The 25,430-nt window shown below is 41.3% G+C and overlaps 11 non-coding genes across 11 annotated transcripts; all 11 read left to right on the forward strand.

Moving 5' to 3' along the window:
* The first annotated feature begins 12,458 nt into the window (after nucleotides 1-12,458).
* On the forward strand, nucleotides 12,459-12,531 carry trnav-cac (transfer RNA valine (anticodon CAC)). The gene has a single exon. It is a non-coding gene; the product is annotated as a tRNA-Val (tRNA).
* Nucleotides 12,532-13,509: 978 nt separating this feature from the next.
* trnav-cac (transfer RNA valine (anticodon CAC)) lies at nucleotides 13,510-13,582 on the forward strand. The gene has a single exon. It is a non-coding gene; the product is annotated as a tRNA-Val (tRNA).
* A 2,621-nt stretch (nucleotides 13,583-16,203) lies between these two features.
* trnat-cgu (transfer RNA threonine (anticodon CGU)) lies at nucleotides 16,204-16,275 on the forward strand. Its single transcript has one exon. It is a non-coding gene; the product is annotated as a tRNA-Thr (tRNA).
* A 1,084-nt stretch (nucleotides 16,276-17,359) lies between these two features.
* Nucleotides 17,360-17,431, forward strand: trnaa-ugc (transfer RNA alanine (anticodon UGC)). Its single transcript has one exon. It is a non-coding gene; the product is annotated as a tRNA-Ala (tRNA).
* A 469-nt stretch (nucleotides 17,432-17,900) lies between these two features.
* On the forward strand, nucleotides 17,901-17,972 carry trnat-cgu (transfer RNA threonine (anticodon CGU)). The gene has a single exon. It is a non-coding gene; the product is annotated as a tRNA-Thr (tRNA).
* A 1,137-nt stretch (nucleotides 17,973-19,109) lies between these two features.
* On the forward strand, nucleotides 19,110-19,181 carry trnaa-ugc (transfer RNA alanine (anticodon UGC)). Its single transcript has one exon. It is a non-coding gene; the product is annotated as a tRNA-Ala (tRNA).
* Nucleotides 19,182-19,642: 461 nt separating this feature from the next.
* On the forward strand, nucleotides 19,643-19,714 carry trnat-cgu (transfer RNA threonine (anticodon CGU)). Its single transcript has one exon. It is a non-coding gene; the product is annotated as a tRNA-Thr (tRNA).
* A 1,672-nt stretch (nucleotides 19,715-21,386) lies between these two features.
* Nucleotides 21,387-21,458, forward strand: trnat-cgu (transfer RNA threonine (anticodon CGU)). Its single transcript has one exon. It is a non-coding gene; the product is annotated as a tRNA-Thr (tRNA).
* Nucleotides 21,459-22,597: 1,139 nt separating this feature from the next.
* trnaa-ugc (transfer RNA alanine (anticodon UGC)) lies at nucleotides 22,598-22,669 on the forward strand. Its single transcript has one exon. It is a non-coding gene; the product is annotated as a tRNA-Ala (tRNA).
* Nucleotides 22,670-23,130: 461 nt separating this feature from the next.
* On the forward strand, nucleotides 23,131-23,202 carry trnat-cgu (transfer RNA threonine (anticodon CGU)). Its single transcript has one exon. It is a non-coding gene; the product is annotated as a tRNA-Thr (tRNA).
* A 1,676-nt stretch (nucleotides 23,203-24,878) lies between these two features.
* trnat-cgu (transfer RNA threonine (anticodon CGU)) lies at nucleotides 24,879-24,950 on the forward strand. The gene has a single exon. It is a non-coding gene; the product is annotated as a tRNA-Thr (tRNA).
* Nucleotides 24,951-25,430: the final 480 nt, after the last annotated feature.

Here is a 25,430-nt window from a genome sequence, read left to right on the forward strand (position 1 = left end):
CTGTCGAGGGATTTGTGAAAGAAAGAACTATATACAAAATACAAATGCCATTCTAACACCCCCCCCCAAAAAAAAGTTAACAAATAACATTGGGAACTATTTACACTTTCTGTTTACAGTATTGTGAAGACCCTCAGTCCACAATATTGTGCTGATGGTGCCATGGCACATAGCAGTTTCTTTCTGCTGTAAAGCAGAGGCTTACTGCGCAGGTGGTGCAGGTGATGGCACATTTTCTGTGACAAAGGGCACAGCGACGTCTCCCCACTGTGGCCTTTTTGCCCTGAGGCACATTCATGCCTGCAGAGATGTATCTGGGCAGGTGAACACCAGTTTGGAGCAGAAGGGACAGAGGTAGAGGGGACAGAAGGTGCTTCAGTGGACTTGCTGTAGGCAGCAAGCTCCTGGATGAGCAGCTCTCTGAATGCAAGCTGTGAGATGGGGGGCTGTCCACAGCCCTTGGCCATTTCCTTCTGGAGAATGAAAGAATTGACCACACCAATGTCAATGAAATGATAAAAAAATGTTTTGTACCATTTCATGGTCTTGTGGAGCACATTGTAGTATCCTATCAGTGCATCTGACAGGTCCACACCCCCCATGCTCTTGTTGTAGTCTTTCACAGCTGCTGGAATGGGGACATTTTTTGTGTTCCATGCCCCGCTACCGTCCTTCACACGCCTGATGACGTGATCTCCACTGAAGGACTTGTGGATACTGGAGCACATGACCACCTCCCTGGTATCCATCCACTTCACAAAGAGCAGGCCATCTTCACGATCCATCGCATGGTACCCCGCTCAGGCATGTCGTCCTCCTTGGTTTTCGGAAAGCCCACCCTGTTGGTCCGAATGGTGCCACAAGCCCACACATCACGCTGCCTCAGGTCTCTGAACAGGGTAGGGCTTGTGTAGAAGTTGTCTACAAACAGTTTGTAGCCCTTCCCCAGCAGTTAAATCCAATAATTCCATAACGGAATCATAACTCAGTCCATTACCGGTAGCAAAACTGCTCTTCCCATCATAAACAAAAAAATTACAAGTGTAGGCACACAGTCAGCCAAAACAAACAGTTTGTATCCCCACTTGGTCGGGTTTGTTTCTCATGTATTGTTTGAGGCTGATTCGGGCCTTTGAGGCTACCATCCTCTCATCAATGGACAGGTTCTGGGCAGGCTGAAAATAGGTCTTGCAGGCCTCAACGATGTTGGGGTAGAGAGGTTTGATCTTGCATAGCCTATCAAACCTTGGTGTGCCTCTCTGCTTGTCATTCTCCCCATCAACTTCTGGGTCACTGATGTGAAGTGCCCGTGAGATAGTCAAAAACCTTTTGCAAGACATGACAGTCATGGGGAAAGGCAGTTGGTAGAGAGCTGACGTCTTCCAGTAGTCCCTCAGTTTTCAACTTCACCAGCCCCATGTAAATGACCAGTGAACGAAAGCAGAAAAGGTCTGAAATGGAAATGGGCTTCCATGCCTCTTTCTTTCCTGCCTGCTTCTTAGCCCCGTACTTATTGGTGTTCGACACCAGGGAATCAACAACTGACGAGGTGAAAAACAGTTGGAAAAGTTGAAGGGGGCTGTACTTTGCAGTCATGTCAAGTTGAGGGCCTGGCTGCCTTTTGGGTCTGAAAACTGGTGGAATTGGTTCCACATCGTCTTCTGACACAGAGTGCCAACGACCCTCTGGCCCTTTGTCTGAAGGTTTCTCTCTGCCCCACCTCCGTTTCTTTGTTACTGACTTCACACCTCTAGATGGCCGGGTAGGTGTGGAGGGGGTCCGTCTGGATGAACCAGCTTCAGAGGGGGATGGGCACCTAGCCACTGGTGGCTCATAATCAGAATCACTGCAACTGTGAATGAAAGACAAAACTCAGTAAGAATACTTTCACATATGAGCCCTGTATCAACATGTAAAATAAACATATGTGTATTATATAGAGTACAGGGAACATTATGGTGAAGTGCTGTTCCATTCCACGTTTATGTAAATTCAATTAAAAAAATATATATAAACATGTAGTACAGCCAATGTGTACTTTACACATTTACATTTTAGTCATTTAGCAGACGCTCTTATCCAGAGCGACTTACAGTAGTGAATGTATACATTTCATGCATTATTTTTTGTTGTTGTTTTGGTCCCCCGTGGGAATTGAACCCATAACCCTGGCATTATACACACCATGCTCTACCAACTGAGCCACAGGGAAGACATTGCGTTACTGATGGAATTTTTATATATTGCAAATAACGAAGAATCTCAATAAAAAAATATATTTAATATTATTCATTTCAAACAATAACATTAGCACTTGCTTATTCAGCACGGCATCCTCCCCATGAAGAAACATGTCTTCAACCCGAGAGTCAAAGCTACCTTCACTGAAAGAGTCATATTCCTCTAATAACTCTGTTTCGCTTTTTCTATCAATTTCCTCTAAAATCTCAGTTAAATCTGTATACCTAGACTTTGTTTTAGACTTTCCTGATTTATTCACCATAATTTCAATATATAAACTTGCTGAAAATGCTATCGATTATGTACCGCTATGCGTAACACTCGTGGCTCCGTCAATAGGATTCGCAATGGCTAGCGAACCTCTTACGCCAGAGTTTACGACAAAGGCTGGTCTTCAAACGTATAACCATTACACATCGTCATTTACCTTAGCTCATTGGCTATCTTCCAAGCTAGATCAAGATGATCAGTGGTCATTGGGCCAAAATACAGTCAATCAACGATAGACCGCTCCTACCACTGGTGCGTAAAGAGGTCATTGATCGCTGTCTTCAAATCGGTTTCTTTCGGTCAATACGTCCCAGGAAAAGAGCCATCAGGGTAGATGTGTCACTAACAATCAGAGGATTGCAATGAAGCCAACCTTGACTAGATACATTTGTTTTGTGAGTGTAATTACCACGAATGTCACGTCCAAAGTTGAAGGAGACGGAAATCACGACGCAAGCGGTTTACAAATGTTTCGTGTTAGGCTATAAAAATGGATTTTATCAAACATAAGGGACATTCACTAAGTAGTTAGGACACTTGGCATTGCCACCAGAGGAAGATCTTCAAAGGTAATTGATTATTTTATTGCCATTTCTGACTTTAGTGACGCTAATGCTTGGTTGGAAAATGCCAGTAATGCTTGTGTGTGCGGGAGCTGTCCTCGGATTATTATAATGTATGCTTTCGCCGCAAAACATTTTTGATATCTGACACTGGCTGGATTAACAAGATGTTACGCTTTTAAAAAACTGTAACCTACATGTATTTACATAAATGTTTAATATAACGATAGTGTATTTAGAATTTTGAAGCTATGCATTTTCACCGGATGTTAGCCAAGTGGGACGAAATCGTCCCACCTAGCCCAGAGAGGTTAATGCTGCATTTAGCTGTGGTTGGGGTTATGTGACATTATATGCTAGCTTGAAAAATGGGTGTCTGATTATTTCTGGCTGGGTACTCTGCTGACATAATCTAATGTTTTGCTTTCGTTGTAAAGCCTTTTTGAAATCGGACAGTGTGGTTAGATTAACGAGAGTCTTGTCTTTATAATGCTGTAAAATAGTCATATGTTTGAGAAATTGAAGTAATAGCATTTAAGGTATTTGAATAATGCACCACGGGATTCCACTGGCTGTTACGTAGGTGGGACGAAATCGTCCCACTGGCCCTAGAGAAGTTATAGAATGTGAGGATTTAACAATTCCTTAACTTTACAAAAAAATTAAGTAAAAACTGGGGGGGGAATTGTGAAAAAGTATGCGTGGGAGGAACTTTTATTTGGAGTGTCTGGTAAATGTGAGGGTGTTAATGTGTGTTTGTTGAGTTTTGTGAGGTATGCTATTTTTTGTAGGAGGAATTATGGTATTTTGACAGGAAGAGGGTGAAGGTGTGGGGTCTCTATATCACTGTTTAGTAAACACAGATGTTGTTTAATTATGGGATGGAACATTGATGAATCTTTTGTTGAAGGGAGTGGGTTAATTTTACGAGAGGAGAGTGGAGGTATCACTTGTAATTTTTGAAAGCACTGTTTTGATATTTCTTTGTTGATTGTTATTTGATAGGGGGTGTTTAATTTGCCTATTTTTTTGTGTGTGGTTTTTGTTATGTCTTAATCATGTCTGTTTTTGTATAATCGTTTCTGTGTTTTTCTTTGGGTTCTTTGATGTGATAGGGGGTGAATGTTCACCTGTCTGTTAGTCTAGTGTCTTCTGTATTGTTCTCTGTAGATTGTACTGTACACATTGTAAAAATAAATAAATTTGATAATAAAAATGAAACAAATCATGTTCGCTTCACACACGAAAGGTCCCTGGTGTGAAACCGGGCAGAAACAGCTGATTGACACATGCAATGAGTACCGTATTTATAGAGAGAATAGTTATTTTCATAAATGCCTTATTTTGGAAATTTGAATATGTGCCATGAATATCTGTAAAACTCAGTTTACTCCTTGCAGAAAAATCAAGCAGCAGTTTCTGTAGTGTCACAGGCCGGCTCATAGCCTGGAGGAGCAGGGAGAGGGAGAGAGTGGTTAGTGAAGCAGTTTAAATACCTTGAGCCCAGGTGGCTCCAATCACACCAGCTCCAATCACTAACGACCCTCTGCCTGCAGGAAGACCTGCCCCTGCACTGTAGAGGGGCCATGACACCCCCCTCCTTAAAATGAGGGTCCCACCCTCAACCCAAATTACGACCCAACATATTTAAAACAACCCAAAATTCCCCCCAAAAAACAGATACCAGTCCCAGCTCCTAGCAGTAGCCCCGTGTCCCCTAGTTGACTGTCCCTGTCAAACTCAGCAGCCCTGGTACCTGGGGAGCAATTTAAGAGGAAAGAGGCGCAGACAGCCCGCAGGGGTCAGCAGAGAGAAAATACAAACTAGGCTATAGGAGCACGGGACAGAGCATCAGCAATGATATTATCCTTACCACTAATGTGTCTAATATTCAGGTTGAATGGTTGCAAGAACAAAGCCCAACGCATCAGGCACTGGTTAGGATTTTACAGGGACTTTATAAAAATAAGAGGGTTGTGGTCAGTGAACACAGTTAGAGGTCAAACCAGAACCAACAGACTTCGAAGTGCTGTAAAGCCCAAATGAGACCTAAAGCCTAACTGACCTTGTAAGACCTCATCCGAAACCCTACCTCTTCTCCCCCCTCCAAATCAAATTTATTTATATAGCCCTTCGTACATCAGCTGATATCTCAAAGTGCTGTACAGAAACCCAGCCTAAAACCCCAAACAGCAAGCAATGCATGTGAAAGAAGCACGGTGGCTAGGAAAAACTCCCTAGGAAAAACTCCCTAGAAAAGCCAAAAACCTAGGAAGAAACCTAGAGAGGAACCAGGCTATGAGGGGTGGCCAGTCCTCTTCTGGCTGTGCCGGGTGGATATTATAACAGAACATGGTCAAGATGTTAAAATGTTCATAAATGCCCAGCGTGGTCAAATAATAATAATCATAGTAGTTGTCGAGGGTGCAACAAGCACGTCTGGTGAACAGGTCAGGGTTCCATAGCCGCAGGCAGAACAGTTGAAACTGGAGCAGCAGCACGGCCAGGTGGACTGGGGACAGCAAGGAGTCATCATGCCAGGTATATTTAAATTCACACAGGACACCGGATAAGACAAGAGAAATACTCCAGATGTAACAGACTGACCCTAGCCCCCGACACATGAACTACTGCAGCATAAATACTGGAGGCTGAGACAGGAGGGATCAGAAGACACTGTGGCCCCATCCGATGATACCCCCCCCGGACAGGGCCAAAAAGGCAGGATATAACCCCACCCACTTTGCCAAAGCACAGCCCCCACACCACTAGAGGGATGTCTCCAACCACCAACTTACCGTCCTAAGACAAGGCCGAGTATAGCCCACAAAGATCTCCGCCATGGCACAACCCAAGGGGGGAGGAGGGGGGGGGCGCCAACCCAGACAGGAAGACCACGTCAGTGACTCATCCCACTCAAGTGACGCACCCCTCCCATGGACGGCATGGAAGAACACCAGTAAGCCAGTGACTCAGCCCCTGTAATAGGGTTAGAGGCAGAGAATCCCAGTGGAGAGAGGGGAACCGGCAAGGCAGAGACAGCAAGGGCGGTTCGTTGCTCCAGCCTTTCCGTTCACCTTCACACTCCTGGGCCAGACTATACTTAATCATAGGACCTACTGAAGAGATAAGTCTTCAGTAAAGACTTAAAGGTTGAGACTGAGTCTGCATCTCTCACATGGGTAGGCAGACCATTCCATAAAAATGGAGCTCTATAGGAGAAAGCCCTACCTCCAGCCGTTTGCTTAGAAATTCTAGGGACAATTAGGAGGCCTGCGTCTTGTGACCGTAGCGTAAGTGTAGGTATGTACGGCAGGACCAAATCGGAAAGATAGGTAGGAGCAAGCCCATGTAATGCTTTGTAGGTTAGCAGTAAAACCTTGAAATCAGCCCTTGCCTTAACCTGTTAGGGCTAGGGGGCAGTATTGACACGGCCGGATAAAAAACGTACCCGATTTAATCTGGTTACTACTCCTGCCCAGTAACTAGAATATGCATATAATTATTGGCTTTGGATAGAAAACACCCTAAAGTTTCTAAAACTGTTTGAATGGTGTCTGTGAGTATAACAGAACTCAAATGGCAGGCCAAAACCTGAGAAAATTCCATGCAGGAAGTGGCCTGTCTGACAAGTTGTGTTTTATCTTGGCTCTTTTTATTGAAGACTGAGGATCTTTGCTCTAACGTGACACTTCCTACGGCTCCCATAGGCTCTCAGAGCCCGGGAAAAAGCTGAACGATATCGAGGCAGCCTCTGGCTGAAACACATTATCGCTTTTGGCAAGTGGCCGATCAGAGTACTATGGGCTTAGGCGCGTGCCCGAGTCGACCGAATGCTTTATTTTCTTTTGTCTGTTTACCTAAACGCAGATTCCCGGTCGGAATATTATCGCTTTTTTATGAGAAAAATTGCATAAAAATTGATTTTAAACAGCGGTTGACATGCTTCGAAGTACGGTAATGGAATATTTAGAATTTTTTTTGTCACGAATTGCGCCATGCTCGTCACCCTTATTTACCCTTTTGGATAGTGTCTTGAACGCATGAACAAAACGCCGCTGTTTAGATATAACTATGGATTATTTTGAACCAAACCAACATTTGTTATTGAAGTAGAAGTCCTGGGAGTGCATTCTGACGAAGACAGCAAAGGTAATAACATTTTTCTTATAGTAAATCTGACTTTGGTGAGTGCTAAACTTGCTGGGTGTCTAAATAGCTAGCCCTGTGATGCCGGGCTATCTACTGAGAATATTGCAAAATGTGCTTTCACCGAAAAGCTATTTTAAAATCGGACATATCGAGTGCATAGAGGAGTTCTGTATCTATAATTCTTAAAATAATTGTTATGCTTTTTGTGAACGTTTATCGTGAGTAATTTAGTAAATTCGGCAGTGTTCGGTGGGAATGCTAGTCACATGCTAGTCACATGCTAATGTAAAAAGCTGTTTTTTGATATAAATATGAACTTGATTGAACAAAACATGCATGTATTGTATAACATAATGTCCTAGGGTTGTCATCTGATGAAGATCATCAAAGGTTAGTGCTGCATTTAGCATTGGTTTGGGTTTATGTGACATTATATGCTAGCTTGAAAAATGGGTGTCTGATTATTTCTGTCTGGGTACTCTGCTGACATAATCTAATGTTTTGCTTTCGTTGTAAAGCCTTTTTGAAATCGGACAGTGTGGTTAGATTAACGAGAGTCTTGTCTTTAAAATGGTGTTAAATAGTCATATGTTTGAAAAATTGAAGTTTTTGTATTTTTGAGGTTTTTGAATAACGCGCCACGGTATTACACTGGCTGTTACGTAGGTGGGATGATTTGGTGCCACCTACCCTAGAGAGGTTAACAGGAAGCCAGTGTAGGGAGGCTAGCACTGGAGTAATATGATCAAATTTTTGGGTTCTAGTCAGGATTCTAGCAGCCGTATTTAGCACTAACTGAAGTTTGTTTAGTGCTTTATCCGGGTAGCCGGAAAGTAGAGCATTGCAGTAGTCCAGCCTAGAAGTAACAAAAGCATGGATTAATTTTTCTGCATCATTTTTGGACGAAAAGTTTCAGATTTTTGCAATGTTACGTTGATGGAAAAAATCTGTCCTTGAAACAGTCTTGATATGTTCTTCAAAAGAGAGATCAGGGTCCAGAGTAACGCCGAGGTCCTTCACAGTTTTATTTGAGACAACTGTACAACCATCCAGATTAATTGTCAGATTCAACAGAAGATCTCTTTGTTTCTTGGGACCTAGAACAAGCATCTCTGTTTTGTCCGAGTTTAACCTCTCTAGGCTAGGCGGGACGAATTCGTCCCACCTACGTAACAGCCACGGCTATCCTGTGGCGCGATTTTCAAAACCTTAAAAATCCTATTACTTCAATTTCTCAAACATATGACTATTTTACAGCCATTTAAAGATAAGACTCTCATTAATCTAACCACACTGTCCGATTTCAAAAAGGCTTTACAACGAAAGCAAAACATTAGATTATGTCAGCAGAGTACCAAGCCAGAAATAATCAGACACCCATTTTTCAAGCCAGCATATAATGTCACCAAAACCCAGAAGACAGCTAAATGCAGCACTCACCTTTGATGATCTTCATCAGATGACAACCCTAGGACATTATGTTATACAATACATGCATGTTTTGTTCAATCAAGTTCATATTTATATCAAAAACCAGCTTTTTACATTAGCATGTGACGTTCAGAACTAGCATACCCCCGCAAACTTCCGGGGAATTCGCTAACATTTTACTAAATTACTCACGATAAACGTTCACAAAAAGCATAACAATTATTTTAAGAATTATAGATACAGACCTCCTCTATGCACTCGATATGTCCGATTTTAAAATAGCTTTTGGTGAAAGCACATTTTGCAATATTCTAAGTACATAGCCCAGGCATCACGGGCTCGCTTATTTAGACACCCGGCAAGTTTAGCACTCACCATAATCATATTTACTATTATAAAAATGTCATTACCTTTTGTTGTCTTCGTCAGAATACACACCCAGGACAGCTACTTCAATAACAAATGTTGGTTTGGTCCAAAATAATCCATCGTTATATCCGAATAGCGTCGTTTTGTTCGTGCGTTCCAGACACTATCCGAAATAGTAAAGAAGTGTCACGCGCTTGGCGCAATTCGTGACAATAAAATTCTAAGTATTCCATGACCGTACTTCGAAGCATGTCAACCGCTGTTTAAAATCAATTTTTACGAAATTTTTCTCGTAGAAAAGCGATAATATTCCGACAGGGAATCTCCTTTTCGGCAAACAGAGGAAAAAATCCCAAAGGCGGGGGCGGTCGGGGTCACGCGCATAAGCTAGTGTCTCTTGATGGGCCACTTGAGAAAGGCGATAATGTGTTTCAGCCTGGGGCTGGAATGACGACATTCTGTTTTTTCCCGGGCTCTGAGCGCCTATGGACGACGTGGGAAGTGTCACGTTAGAGCAGAGATCCTTAGTAAATGATAGAGATGGAAAAGAAGTTCAACAAATGGTCAGACAGGCCACTTCCTGTAAAGGAATCTCTCAGGTTTTGACCTGCCATTTGAGTTCTGTTATACTCACAGACACCATTCAAACAGTTTTAGAAAATTTAGGGTGTTTTCTATCCATATGTAATAAGTATATGCATATTCTAGTTACTGAGTAGGAGTGGTAACCAGATTAAATCGGGTATGTTTTTTATCCAGCCGTGTCAATGCTGCCCCCTAGCCCTAACAGGTTAAAAGTAGAAAGTTTGCAGCCATCCACTTCTTTATGTCTGAAACACAGGCTTCTAGCGAGGGCAATTTTGGGCTTCACCATGTTTCATTGAAATGTACAGCTGTGTGTCGTCCGCATAGCAGTGAAATTTAACATTATGTTTTCGAATGACATCCCCAAGAGGTAAAATATATAGTGAAAACAACAGTGGTCCTAAAACGGAACCTTGAGGAACACCGAAATTTACAATTGTTTTGTCAGAGGACAAACCATTCACAGAGACAAACTGATATCTTTCCGACAGATAAGATATAAACCAGGCCACAACTTCTCCATGTAGACCAATTTGGGTTTCCAATCTCTCCAAAAGAATGTGGTGATCGATGGTATCAAAAGCAGCACTAAGATCTAGGAGCACGAGGACAGATGCAGAGAATCGGTCTGACGTTATTAAAAGGTCATTTACCACCTTCACAAGTGCAGTCTCAGTGCTATGATGGGGTCTAAAACCAGACTGAAGCGTTTCGTATACATTGTTTGTCTTCAGGAAGGCAGTGAGTTGCTGCGCAACAGCTTTTTAAATTTTTTTTGAGAGGAATGGAAGATTCGATATAGGCCGATAGTTTTTATAATTTCTGGGTCAAGATTCGGCTTTTTCAAGAGAGGCTTTATTACTGCCACTTTTCGTGAGCTTGGTACACATCCGGTGGATAGAGAGCCGTTTATTATGTTCAACATAGGAGGGCCGTGCACAGGAAGCAGCTCTTTCAGTAGTTTAGTTGGAATAGGGTCCAGTATGCAGCTTGAGGGTTTAGAGGCCATGATTATTTTCATCATTGTGTCAAAAGATATAGTACTAAAACACTTTAGTATGTCCCTTGATCCTAGGTCCTGGCAGAGTTGTGCAGACTCAGGACAATGGAGCTTTGGAGGAATACGCAGGTTTAAAGAGGAGTCCGTAATTTGCTTTCTAATGATCATGATCTTTTCCTCAAAGAATTTCATAAATTTATTACTGCTGAAGTGAAAGCCATCCTCCATTTGCGAATGCTGCTTTTTAGTTAGCTTTGCGACAGTATCAAAAAGAAATTTCGGATTGTTCTTATTTTCCTCAATTAAGTTGGAAAAATAGGATGATCGAGCAGCAGTGAGGGCTCTTCGATACTGCACGGTACTGTCTTTCCAAGCTAGTCGGAGACTTCCAGTTTGGTATGGCGCCAGTTCCGTTCCAATTTTCTGGAAGCTTGCTTCAGAGCTCGTGTATTTTCTGTATACCAGGGAGCTAGTTTCTTATGACAGATGTTTTTAGTTTTTAGGGGTGCAACTGCATCTAGGGTATTGCGCAAGGTTAAATTGAGTTCCTCGGTTAGGTGTTTAACTGATTTTTGTCCTATGACGTCCTTGGGTAGGCAGAGGGAGTCTGGAAGGGCATCAAGGAATCTTTGGGATGTCTGAGAATTTATAGCACAACTTTTAATGTTCCTTGGTTGGGGTCTGAGCAGATTATTTGTTGCAATTGCAAACACAATAAAATGGTGTTCCGATAATCCAGGATTATGAGGAAAAACATTAAGATCCACAACATTTATTCCATGGGACAAAACTAGGTCCAGAGTATGACTGTGGCAGTGAGTAGGTCCAGAGACATGTTGGACAAAACCCACTGAGTCGATGATGGCTCCGAAAGCCTTTTGGAGTGGGTCTGTGGACTTTTCCATGTGAATGTTAAAGTCACCAAAAATTTGAATATTATCTGCTATGACTACAAGATCCGATAGGAATTCAGGGAACTCAGTGAGGAACACTGCATATGGCCCAGGAGGCCTGTAAACAGTAGCTATAAAAAGTGATATAGTAGGCTGCATAGATTTCATGACTAGAAGCTCAAAAGACAAAAATGTCATAGTTTTTTTTTGTAAATTCAAATTTGCTATCATAAATGTTAGCAACACCTCCGCCTTTGCCGGATGCACGGGGGGTATGGTCACTAGTGTAACCAGGGGGTGAGGCCTCATTTAACACAGTAAATTCATCAGGTTATCACATTCGCTTTACACGCGAAAGGTCCTCGGTTTGAAACAGGGTGGAAACAGTGCTCATTGACATGTGCAGCAGGTACTGTACTTTCAACAAAGAATAGTTATTTTCATAAATTCCTTATTTTGGAAATTAGAAAACGTGCCATGAATATCTGTAAAATTCGGCTTATTCCTTGCAGCTAATTGTAGCAGCAGTTTCTGTAGTGTAGTGGTTATCACGTTTGCTTCACACGCGAAACGTCCCCTTTTCAAAACCGGGCTGAAACAGAGTTCATTGACACATGCAATGAGTACTGAATTTATAAAGAAAATATTTATTGTCATAAATGCTTTATTTTGGAAATTTGAATACATGCAATGAATATCAGTAAAATTTGTTTTACTCCTTGCAGATAATTCAAGCTGCAGTTTCTGTAGTGTAGTGGTTATCACGTTCGCTTTACACGCGAAAGGTCCTCGTTTTGAAACCAGTCGGAAACAGTGCTCTTTGACACATGCAGTAGGTACTGTACTTTAAACAGAGAAAAGTTATTTTCATAAATGCCTAATTTTGGAAATTCGAATACGTGCCATGAATATCTGTAAAATTCGGTTTACTCCTTGCAGCTAATTGTAGCAGTAGTTTCTGTAGTGTAGTGGTTATCACGTTCGCTTCACACGCGAAAGGTCCCTGGTTCGAAAACAGGCGGAAACAACGCTCATTGACACATTCAAGAAGTACCATAGTGGTAACAGAGAATTTCATTAATGCCTTATTTTGGAAATTCGAATACGTGCCATGAATATCTGTAAAATTCGGTTTACTCCTTGCAGCTAATTTTAGCAGCAGTTTCTATTGTAGTGGTTATCACGTTCGCTTCACACGCGAAAGGTCCCCGTTTTGAAACCGGGCGGAAACAGAGTTCGTTGACACATGCAATGAGTACCGCATTTATACAGAAAATAGTTATTTTCATAAATGCCTTATTTTGGAATTCGAATACTTGCCATGAATATCTGTAAAATTCGGTTTACTCCTTGCAGAAAAATCAAGCAGCAGTTTCTGTATTGTAGTGGTTATCATGTTTGCTTTACACGTGAAAGGTCCTCGGTTCGAAACGGGGTGGAAACAGTGCTCTTTGACACATGCAGTAGGTACTGTACTTTTAACAGAGAATAGTTATTTTCATAAATGCCTAATTTTGGAAATTTGAACACGTGCCATGAATATCAGTAAAATTCGGTTTACTCCTTGCAGAAAAATCAAGCAGCATTCTGTAGTGTAGTGGTTATCACTTTCGCTTTACACGCGAAAGGTCCTCGGTTCGAAACGGGGTGGAAACAGTAATCTTTGACACATGCAGTAGGTACTGTACTTTTAACAGAGAATAGTTAATTTCATAAATGCCTAATTTTGGAAATTTGAACACGTGCCATGAATATCAGTAAAATTAGGTTTACTCCTTGCAGATAAGTGTTGCAGCAGTTTCTGTAGTGTCGTGGTTATCACAGTCGCTTCACACACGAAAGGTCCCTGGTATCGAAACCAGGCGGAAACAACGCTCATTGACACATTCAAGAAGTACCATATTGCTAACAGAGAATTTCATTAATTCTTTATTTTGGAAATTCGAATACGTGCCATGAATATTGGTAATATTCGGTTTACTCCTTGCAGGGAATTGTAGCAGCACTTTCTGTAGTGTAGTGGTTATCACGTTTGCTTCACATGCGAAAGATCCCTGGTTCGAAACCGGGCGGAAACAACACTCATTGACAAATTCAAGAAGTACTATAGTGGTAACAGAGAATTTCATTAATGCCTTATTTTGGAAATTCGAATACATGCAATGGAATATTAGTAAAATTTGTTTTACTCCTTGCAGATAATTCAAGCAGCAGTTTCTGTAGTGTAGTGGTTATCACGTTCGCTTCACACGCCCCTTTTTGGAGTTTCAGGAAGTGGAAGAGAAGCAGGTGTCTGAGTGCTTGAGAGAGAATATCGTTTTTTTTGGAGGTCTATTTGACTTATAAGTTTGAAAGTTTGTGAGTGACTGTAGTGAAGTTTCTGTGAAACGTTTTTGCTATTGTCCCCCATCAGCATGAGCTGTTTCGGGGATAATGCTTAAAATAAGCGGACGGACAACATGGCTTCGACATCAAGAATACAAACGACGACGAGAAAGGACAACAGTGAAATCAGAATGTTAAACGAAGAACTGAAAAAAAGAACATATGAGAAGGAACTGACGGTGAATGTGGAAATAATTGGAGAAGGGAAAATAACAACGATGGAATTGCTGAGAGGAATAAAGGAAGTTTGCGGAACAATACTGGGATGTCGAATGAAAGACGGAAATAAGTATGAAATAACAATGTCTCATGTAAATGGAAAAGAAAGACTAATAGACGGGCTAAAGATAAAGAACTGTCAAATCATGGCTAAAGAACTAGGGAACGATGAGCTGGTGGTGTCCTTTTTGAACTTGCCCGCATACATTACGGATGAGGAGATAGAGAAACTAAAAGGCTGGAAGGTGAAGGCGACCACGCCAATCAAGAGGAGGATGTGGCCAGGAACGGACATTGTAGATGGGACGAGATTTTGCAAGGTAAAGTTTACAGACAATGTGCAATCCTTGCCATATTCTACTAAATTTAACACTGTCGAGGGATTTGATTATTTTCGTGTAATCCACGACAATCAAGTGAAGGTATGTAGATTATGTATTCATCCGGGGCACATACTTAAGGAATGTCCGGAATTCACATGCCACAAATGTAGTGAACAAGGGCATTATGCCAGAGAATGTCGGAACATAGGAAATGTGTGCAAAATGTGTGACAGACCTAAAGTTAGATGTAGCTGTAATAAGGGAGAAGATCACTTACTTTTGCAAACAATGGACCTCACGTCTGAGGAAGAGGGGAGTGTGCCTATGGAGAGGGAGGATGAGAGTGACATGGAGAGTGTGACTCAAGAGACAGTGGCAGATAAGCTTGAAGAACCTGTAATGTCTCCTGGCAAAGCACGGGACGCCGTTTTAGTCTCTGCTGCTGACAAGGTGGAACAGCAGCACATGATGGGTGAAAGACATACACAGGTAGAGATGGTGCAAGGTGCTTCTCAGGTGCCTGAGCCAGCTTTAAGCCTGTGTAAAAATTACACCAAAGAGTGGGCTGGGTCCACTGAAGTCACGGGCACTGTTAACCTCTTACATCTAGACGTTCCGCTAGCGGAACACCTGCTCCAATATCCAATGATAGGCGTGGCGCGAATTACAAATTCCTCAAAAATACAAAAACTTCAATTTTTCAAACATATGACTATTTCACAGCATTTTAAAGACAAGACTCTCCTTTATCTAACCACACTGTCCGATTTCAAAAAGGCTTTACAGCGAAAGCAAAACATTAGATTATGTCAGCAGAGTACCAAGCCAGAAATAATCAGACACCCATTTTTCAAGCTAGCATATAATGTCACAAAAACCCAGAAGACAGCTAAATGCAGCACTAACCTTAGTAGTTCCCTCTCCCTGAGGGCCTGTCATAGTAGAGGCTTGGGTGTGGTTTAGACTTACTCCAGCCTATCGTTGGCGTGCAGGCTGGTCCCAGCCTCTGGACGCATCTTTGTTGCCAAGCATAGTTGTCTTCTAGCTTATCTTCGTGTGTGTACCCGAGAGTCAGACACCCAAGGACAGTGCCTGTTCTTGTGCCACAGCCATTCTCCCCTCTATCAGTTCCTCACATACACCTGTCCTTGAGCGGCCCCACAACCAGGCATTGTGTGTGTGTGTCACGAGTCTACTCAGCCTACACTACTAGCCAGCAACCCTCCACTTAGTCATGTCTATTATATGTCGCTCAATCTATGTTAATACAATATAAACCTCTTATGCTAGGCATTAGTATTCATAAGTTATGCACCACAACTCATTTTATTATATAGGTTTAAATAGTTGTATTATATTGGTTATGCAAACAAATAGTTGGTCAAACCCTAACAGTAATCTGAAGAACATGCGGTCAATCCCTGTTCATACATTTATACAACAGAAGTAGCATTGTTGACAACTTTTATGGTGTCATTATCAAAAACTGAAGTTCATGGGTTCGATCCCTATCTGTACCTGGTTTAAGAATTGCTGCTATCATTTCATTGTAGTTTCAATGGAGTGGTGTATCTAAAAAGTACATTGTATTGATATTGCATTTTATCTGCAAATGAGATGGGATGGAAGCTCAGAGTGGGAGTGCATGCAAAATATGTATGAGGTCCTCTGTTCAATCCCAAGATTCTCCACTGAGTTTATTTGTGTGCCAAATTCACATTTACACAACTACTACTTTCCAGAATGTTGATATATAAATTACAGCGTAGAGTGTCATGGTGGCCAAGTGGTAAGGTGTCGGTCTCGTAAACCGAAGATCATGGGTTCAAATCCCGTCTGTGCCTTTATGAAAGACATCTTATATCATTGACCTGTGCTTTTATTGGAGGACTTTGCAGAAAAAGCAAGTTGTATCAATATTGCAACACAGCTATTATAGTAAGGGCATGTATCTCTATGGTAGAGCCATTTACTTGTTAAATTAGTTTTTGCACAACTCCCACTTTCCAGAATGTTGACATTCTAAGAAGGAAATAGATATGCTAAATCATCTGTTTCTGTAAACTGAAGCACATGGGTTCAAGCCTTGTTCGACGTTTATGGAAGATAGCTGATATTATGGAAATGTACATTCATTAGAACAGTGTAAAGAAAAGGTAAATTGTATTGATATGACCACTGCGACCGGAATGCTCTAGTCGGCTGGCCCTCGCTACCTATTCGTCACCAGACCCACAGGCTCCAGGTCATCTATAAGTCAATGCTAGGTAAAGCTCCGCCTTATCTCAGCTCACTGGTCACGATAACAACACCCACCCATAGCACTCGCTCCAGCAGGAATATCTCACTGGTCATCCCCAAAGCCAACACCTATTTTGGCCGCCTTTCCTTCCAGTTCTCTGCTGCCAATGACTGGAACGAATTGCAAAAATCGCTGAAGCTAGACACTTATATTTCCCTCACTAACTTTACACATCAGCTATCTGAGCAGCTAACCGATCGATGCAGCTGTACATAGCACATCTGTAAATAGCACACCCAATTTACCTACCTCATCCCTATATTGTCTTTATTTACTTTCTGCTCTTTTGCACACCAGTATTTCTACTTGCACATCATCATCTGCTCATCTATCAATCCAACGTTAATTTTCTAAATTGTAATTACTTCGCTACTATGGCCTATTTATTGCCATACCTCCTCATGCCATTTGCACACATTGTATATAGACTTTCTTTTTTTCTATTGTGTTATTGACTGTACGCTTGTTTATTCCATTTGTAACTCTGTGTTGTTGTTTGTGTCGCACTGCTCTGCTTTATCTTGGCCAGGTCGCAGTTCTAAATGAGAACTTGTTCTCCACTAGCTGACCCGGTTAAATAAAGGTGAAATAAAATAAAATAAGAAACATTTTTTCTTTTAAAGGAAGGGGATGTAGCTCAGTGGTAGAGCGCATGCTTTGCATGTATGAGGTCCTGGGTTCAATCCCCAGCTTCTCCATTGAAAGTTTTTGCACTGACCCAACTCCTACTTTCCAGAATGTTGAAATTCTAAGCAGGAAACAGAGATGTGCTAAATAATTTGGTCTTGTAATCTGAACAACGCGCGTTCAATCCCCTGTTCATACATTTATAGAACAGAAGTGGCATGGTTGCCATCTTTTATGGCGTCATTTTCAAAAACTGAAGTTCATGTGTTCGATCCCTGTCTGTACGTGGTTTAAGAATTGCTGCTATCATTTCATTGTAGTTTCAATGGAGTGGTGTATCTAAAAAGTACATTGCATTGATATTGCATTTTATTTGCAAATTAAATGGGATGGAAGCTCAGAGGGGGAGTGCATGCAAAATGTGTATGAGGTCCTCGGTTCAATCCCAAGATTCTCCACTGAGTTTATTTCATGTGCCAAATTCACATTTACACAACTACTACTTTCCAGAATGTGTATATATAATTCACAGCTTAGAGTGGCATGGTGGCCAAGTGGTAAGGCGTCGGTCTCGTAAACCGAATGGCATGGGTTCAAATCCCGTCCGTGACTTTATGAAAGACATCTGATATCATGGACCTGTGCTTCTATTGGAGGACTTTGCAGAAAAAGCAAGTTGTATCAATATTGCAAAACAACTATTTCAGTAAGGGCATGTATCTCTAAGGAAGAGCCAGTACTTTACATGTATGCGCTCCAACGTTAATCCCCAACTTCTTTGTTCAGTGTATTTACTTGTTAAATTAGTTTTTGCACAACTCCCACTTTCCAGAATGTTGACATTCTAAGAAGGAAATAGATATGCTAAAACATCTGTTTCTGTAAACTGAAGCACATGGGTTCAATCCTTGTTCGACGTTTATGGAAGATAGCTGATATTATGGAAATGTACATTCATTAGAACAGTGTAAAGAAAAGGTAAATTGTATTGATATGACCACTGCGACCGGAATGCTCTAGTCGGCTGGCCCTCGCTACCTATTCGTCACCAGACCCACAGGCTCCAGGTCATCTATAAGTCTATGCTAGGTAAAGCTCCGCCTTATCTCAGCTCACTGGTCACGATAACAACACCCACCCATAGCACTCGCTCCAGCAGGAATATCTCACTGGTCATCCCCAAAGCCAACACCTATTTTGGCCGCCTTTCCTTCCAGTTCTCTGCTGCCAATGACTGGAACGAATTGCAAAAATCGCTGAAGCTGGACACTTATATTTCCCTCACTAACTTTACACATCAGCTATCTGAGCAGCTAACCGATCGCTGCAGCTGTACATAGCACATCTGTAAATAGCCCACCCAATTTACCTACCTCATCCCTATATTGTTTTTATTTACTTTCTGCTCTTTTGCACACCAGTATTTCTACTTGCACATCATCATCTGCTCATCTATCAATCCAACGTTAATTTGCTAAATTGTAATTTCTTCGCTACTATGGCCTATTTATTGCCATACCTCCTCATTCCATTTGCACACATTGTATATAGACTTTCTTTTTTCTATTGTGTTATTGACTGTACGCTTGTTTATTCCATTTGTAACTCTGTGTTGTTGTTTGTGTCGCACTGCTCTGCTTTATCTTGGCCAGGTCGCAGTTATAAATGAGAACTTGTTCTCCACTAGCTTACCCGGTTAAATAAAGGTGAAATAAAATAAAATAAGAAACGTTTTTTACTTTACAGAAAGGGGTTGTAGCTCAGTGGTAGAGCGCATGCTTTGCATGTATGAGGTCCTGGGTTCAATCCCCAGCTTCTCCATTGAAAATGTGTGCACTGACCCTACTTTCCAGAATGTTGAAATTCTAAGCAGGAAACAGAGATGTGCTAAATAATTTGGTCTTGTAATCTGAACAACGTGCGTTCAATCCCTGTTCATACATTTATAGAACAGAAGTGGCATGGTTGCCATCTTTTATGGCGTCATTTTCAAAAACTGAAGTTCATGGGTTCGATCCCTGTCTGTACGTGGTTTAAGAATTGCTGCTATCATTTCATTGTAGTTTCAATGGAGTGGTGTATCTAAAAAGTACATTGCATTGATATTGCATTTTATTTGCAAATTAAATGGGATGGAAGCTCAGAGGGGGAGTGCATGCAAAATGTGTATGAGGTCCTCGGTTCAATCCCAAGATTCTCCACTGAGTTTATTTGTGTGCCAAATTCACATTTACACAACTACTACTTTCCAGAATGTGTATATATAATTCACAGCGTAGAGTGGCATGGTGGCCAAGTGGTAAGGCGTCGGTCTCGTAAACCGAAGATCATGGGTTCAAATCCCTTCTGTGCCTTTATGAATGACATCTGATATCATGGACCTGTGCTTCTATTGGAGGACTTTGCAGAAAAAGCAAGTTGTATCAATATTGCAAAACAACTATTTCAGTAAGGGCATGTATCTCTATGGTAGAGCCAGTACTTTACATGTATGCGCTCCAACGTTAATCCCCAACTTCTTTGTTCAGTGTATTTACTTGTTAAATTAGTTTTTGCACAACTCCCACTTTCCAGAATGTTGACATTCTAAGAAGGAAATAGATATGCTAAATCATCTGTTTCTGTAAACTGAAGCACATGGGTTCAATCCTTGTTCGACGTTTATGGAAGATAGCTGATATTATGGAAATGTACATTCATTAGAACAGTGTAAAGAAAAGGTAAATTGTATTGATATGACCACTGCGACCGGAATGCTCTAGTCGGCTGGCCCTCGCTACCTATTCGTCACCAGACCCACAGGCTCCAGGTCATCTATAAGTCTATGCTAGGTAAAGCTCCGCCTTATCTCAGCTCACTGGTCACGATAACAACACCCACCCATAGCACTCGCTCCAGCAGGAATATCTCACTGGTCATCCCCAAAGCCAACACCTATTTTGGCCGCCTTTCCTTCCAGTTCTCTGCTGCCAATGACTGGAACGAATTGCAAAAATCGCTGAAGCTGGACACTTATATTTCCCTCACTAACTTTACACATCAGCTATCTGAGCAGCTAACCGATCGCTGCAGCTGTACATAGCACATCTGTAAATAGCCCACCCAATTTACCTACCTCATCCCTATATTGTTTTTATTTACTTTCTGCTCTTTTGAATACCAGTATTTCTACTTGCACATCATCATCTGCTCATCTATCAATCCAACGTTAATTTGCTAAATTGTAATTACTTCGCTACTATGGCCTATTTATTGCCATACCTCCTCATGCCATTTGCACACATTGTATATACACTTTCTTTTTTCCTATTGTGTTATTGACTGTACGCTTGTTTATTCCATTTGTAACTCTGTGTTGTTGTTTGTGTCGCACTGCTCTGCTTTATCTTGGCCAGGTCGCAGTTCTAAATGAGAACTTGTTCTCCACCAGCTTACCCGGTTAAATAAAGGTGAAATAAAATAAAATAAGAAACATTTTTTTATTTTACAGAAAGGGGTTGTAGCTCAGTGGTAGAGCGCATGCTTTGCATGTAAGAGGTCCTAGGTTCAATCCCCAGCTTCTCCATTGAAAATGTGTGCACTGACCCTACTTTCCAGAATGTTGAAATTCTAAGCAGGAAACAGAGATGTGCTAAATAATTTGGTCTTGTAATCTGAACAACGTGCGTTCAATCCCTGTTCATACATTTATAGAACAGAAGTGGCATGGTTGCCATCTTTTATGGCGTCATTTTCAAAAACTGAAGTTCATGGGTTCGATCCCTGTCTGTACGTGGTTTAAGAATTGCTGCTATCATTTCATTGTAGTTTCAATGGAGTGGTGTATCTAAAAAGTACATTGCATTGATATTGCATTTTATTTGCAAATTAAATGGGATGGAAGCTCAGAGGGGGAGTGCATGCAAAATGTGTATGAGGGCCTCGGTTCAATCCCAAGATTCTCCACTGAGTTTATTTGTGTGCCAAATTCACATTTACACAACTACTACTTTCCAGAATGTGTATATATAATTCACAGTGTAGAGTGGCATGGTGGCCAAGTGGTAAGGCGTCGGTCTCGTAAACCGAAGATGATGGGTTCAAATCCCGTCTATGCCTTTATGAAAGACATCTGCTATGATGGACCTGTGCTTCTATTGGAGGACTTTGCAGAAAAAGCAAGTTGTATCAATATTGCAAAACAACTATTTCAGTAAGGGCATGTATCTCTAAGGAAGAGCCAGTACTTTACATGTATGCGCTCCAACGTTAATCCCCAACTTCTTTGTTCAGTGTATTTACTTGTTAAATTAGTTTTTGCACAACTCCCACTTTCCAGAATGTTGACATTCTAAGAAGGAAATAGATATGCTAAATCATCTGTTTCTGTAAACTGAAGCACATGGGTTCAATCCTTGTTCGACGTTTATGGAAGATAGCTGATATTATGGAAATGTACATTCATTAGAACAGTGTAAAGAAAAGGTAAATTGTATTGATATGACCACTGCGACCGGAATGCTCTAGTCGGCTGGCCCTCGCTACCTATTCGTCACCAGACCCACAGGCTCCAGGTCATCTATAAGTCTATGCTAGGTAAAGCTCCGCCTTATCTCAGCTCACTGGTCACGATAACAACACCCACCCATAGCACTCGCTCCAGCAGGAATATCTCACTGGTCATCCCCAAAGCCAACACCTATTTTGGCCGCCTTTCCTTCCAGTTCTCTGCTGCCAATGACTGGAACGAATTGCAAAAATCGCTGAAGCTGGACACTTATATTTCCCTCACTAACTTTACACATCAGCTATCTGAGCAGCTAACCGATCGCTGCAGCTGTACATAGCACATCTGTAAATAGCCCACCCAATTTACCTACCTCATCCCTATATTGTTTTTATTTACTTTCTGCTCTTTTGCACACCAGTATTTCTACTTGCACATCATCATCTGCTCATCTATCAATCCAACGTTAATTTGCTAAATTGTAATTACTTCGCTACTATGGCCTATTTATTGCCATACCTCCTCATGCCATTTGCACACATTGTATATAGACTTTCTTTTTTCCTATTGTGTTATTGACTGTACGCTTGTTTATTCCATTTGTAACTCTGTGTTGTTGTTTGTGTCGCACTGCTCTGCTTTATCTTGGCCAGGTCGCAGTTCTAAATGAGAACTTGTTCTCCACTAGCTTACCCGGTTAAATAAAGGTGAAATAAAATAAAATAAGAAACATTTTTTTACTTTAAAGGAAGGGGATGTAGCTCAGTGGTAGAGCGCATGCTTTGCATGTATGAGGTCCTGGGTTCAATCCCCAGCTTCTCCATTGAAAATGTGTGCACTGACCCTACTTTCCAGAATGTTGAAATTCTAAGCAGGAAACAGAGATGTGCTAAATAATTTGGTCTTGTAATCTGAACAACGTGCGTTCAATCCCTGTTCATACATTTATAGAACAGAAGTGGCATGGTTGCCATCTTTTATGGCGTCATTTTCAAAAACTGAAGTTCATGGGTTCAATCCCTGTCTGTACGTGGTTTAAGAATTGCTGCTATCATTTCATTGTAGTTTCAATGGAGTGGTGTATCTAAAAAGTACATTGCATTGATATTGCATTTTATTTGCAAATTAAATGGGATGGAAGCTCAGAGGGGGAGTGCATGCAAAATGTGTATGAGGTCCTCGGTTCAATCCCAAGATTCTCCACTGAGTTTATTTGTGTGCCAAATTCACATTTACACAACTACTACTTTCCAGAATGTGTATATATAATTCACAGCGTAGAGTGGCATGGTGGCCAAGTGGTAAGGCGTCGGTCTCGTAAACCGAAGATCATGGGTTCAAATCCCGTCTGTGCCTTTATGAAAGACATCTGATATCATGGACCTGTGCTTCTATTGGAGGACTTTGCAGAAAAAGCAAGTTGTATCAATATTGCAAAACAACTATTTCAGTAAGGGCATGTATCTCTATGGTAGAGCCAGTACTTTACATGTATGCGCTCCAACGTTAATCCCCAACTTCTTTGTTCAGTGTATTTACTTGTTAAATTAGTTTTTGCACAACTCCCACTTTCCAGAATGTTGACATTCTAAGAAGGAAATAGATATGCTAAATCATCTGTTTCTGTAAACTGAAGCACATGGGTTCAAGCCTTGTTCGACGTTTATGGAAGATAGCTGATATTATGGAAATGTACATTCATTAGAACAGTGTAAAGAAAAGGTAAATTGTATTGATATGACCACTGCGACCGGAATGCTCTAGTCGGCTGGCCCTCGCTACCTATTCGTCACCAGACCCACAGGCTCCAGGTCATCTATAAGTCAATGCTAGGTAAAGCTCCGCCTTATCTCAGCTCACTGGTCACGATAACAACACCCACCCATAGCACTCGCTCCAGCAGGAATATCTCACTGGTCATCCCCAAAGCCAACACCTATTTTGGCCGCCTTTCCTTCCAGTTCTCTGCTGCCAATGACTGGAACGAATTGCAAAAATCGCTGAAGCTAGACACTTATATTTCCCTCACTAACTTTACACATCAGCTATCTGAGCAGCTAACCGATCGATGCAGCTGTACATAGCACATCTGTAAATAGCACACCCAATTTACCTACCTCATCCCTATATTGTCTTTATTTACTTTCTGCTCTTTTGCACACCAGTATTTCTACTTGCACATCATCATCTGCTCATCTATCAATCCAACGTTAATTTTCTAAATTGTAATTACTTCGCTACTATGGCCTATTTATTGCCATACCTCCTCATGCCATTTGCACACATTGTATATAGACTTTCTTTTTTCTATTGTGTTATTGACTGTACGCTTGTTTATTCCATTTGTAACTCTGTGTTGTTGTTTGTGTCGCACTGCTCTGCTTTATCTTGGCCAGGTCGCAGTTCTAAATGAGAATTTGTTCTCCACTAGCTTACCCGGTTAAATAAAGGTGAAATAAAATAAAATAAGAAACATTTTTTTCTTTAAAGGAAGGGGATGTAGCTCAGTGGTAGAGCGCATGCTTTGCATGTATGAGGTCGTGGGTTCAATCCCCAGCTTCTCCATTGAAAGTTTTTGCACTGAACCAACTCCTATTTTCCAGAATGTTGAAATTCTAAGCAGGAAACAGAGATGTGCTAAATAATTTGGTCTTGTAATCTGAACAACTTGCGTTCAATCCCTGTTCATACATTTATAGAACAGAAGTGGCATGGTTGCCATCTTTTATGGCGTCATTTTCAAAAACTGAAGTTCATGGGTTCGATCCCTGTCTGTACGTGGTTTAAGAATTGCTGCTATCATTTCATTGTAGTTTCAATGGAGTGGTGTATCTAAAAAGTACATTGCATTGATATTGCATTTTATTTGCAAATTAAATGGGATGGAAGCTCAGAGGGGAGTGCATGCAAAATGTGTATGAGGTCCTCGGTTCAATCCCAAGATTCTCCACTGAGTTTATTTGTGTGCCAAATTCACATTTACACAACTACTACTTTCCAGAATGTGTATATATAATTCACAGCTGTAGAGTGGCATGGTGGCCAAGTGGTAAGGCGTCGGTCTCGTAAACCGAAGATCATGGGTTCAAATCCCGTCTGTGCCTTTATGAAAGACATCTGATATCATGGACCTGTGCTTCTATTGGAGGACTTTGCAGAAAAAGCAAGTTGTATCAATATTGCAAAACAACTATTTCAGTAAGGGCATGTATCTCTATGGTAGAGCCAGTACTTTACATGTATGCGCTCCAACGTTAATCCCCAACTTCTTTGTTCAGTGTATTTACTTGTTAAATTAGTTTTTGCACAACTCCCACTTTCCAGAATGTTGACATTCTAAGAAGGAAATAGATATGCTAAATCATCTGTTTCTGTAAACTGAAGCACATGGGTTCAAGCCTTGTTCGACGTTTATGGAAGATAGCTGATATTATGGAAATGTACATTCATTAGAACAGTGTAAAGAAAAGGTAAATTGTATTGATATGACCACTGCGACCGGAATGCTCTAGTCGGCTGGCCCTCGCTACCTATTCGTCACCAGACCCACAGGCTCCAGGTCATCTATAAGTCAATGCTAGGTA

Source organism: Salmo salar, unplaced genomic scaffold (genome assembly GCF_905237065.1).
Source record: "Salmo salar unplaced genomic scaffold, Ssal_v3.1, whole genome shotgun sequence".
Lineage (NCBI taxonomy): Eukaryota > Metazoa > Chordata > Actinopteri > Salmoniformes > Salmonidae > Salmo > Salmo salar.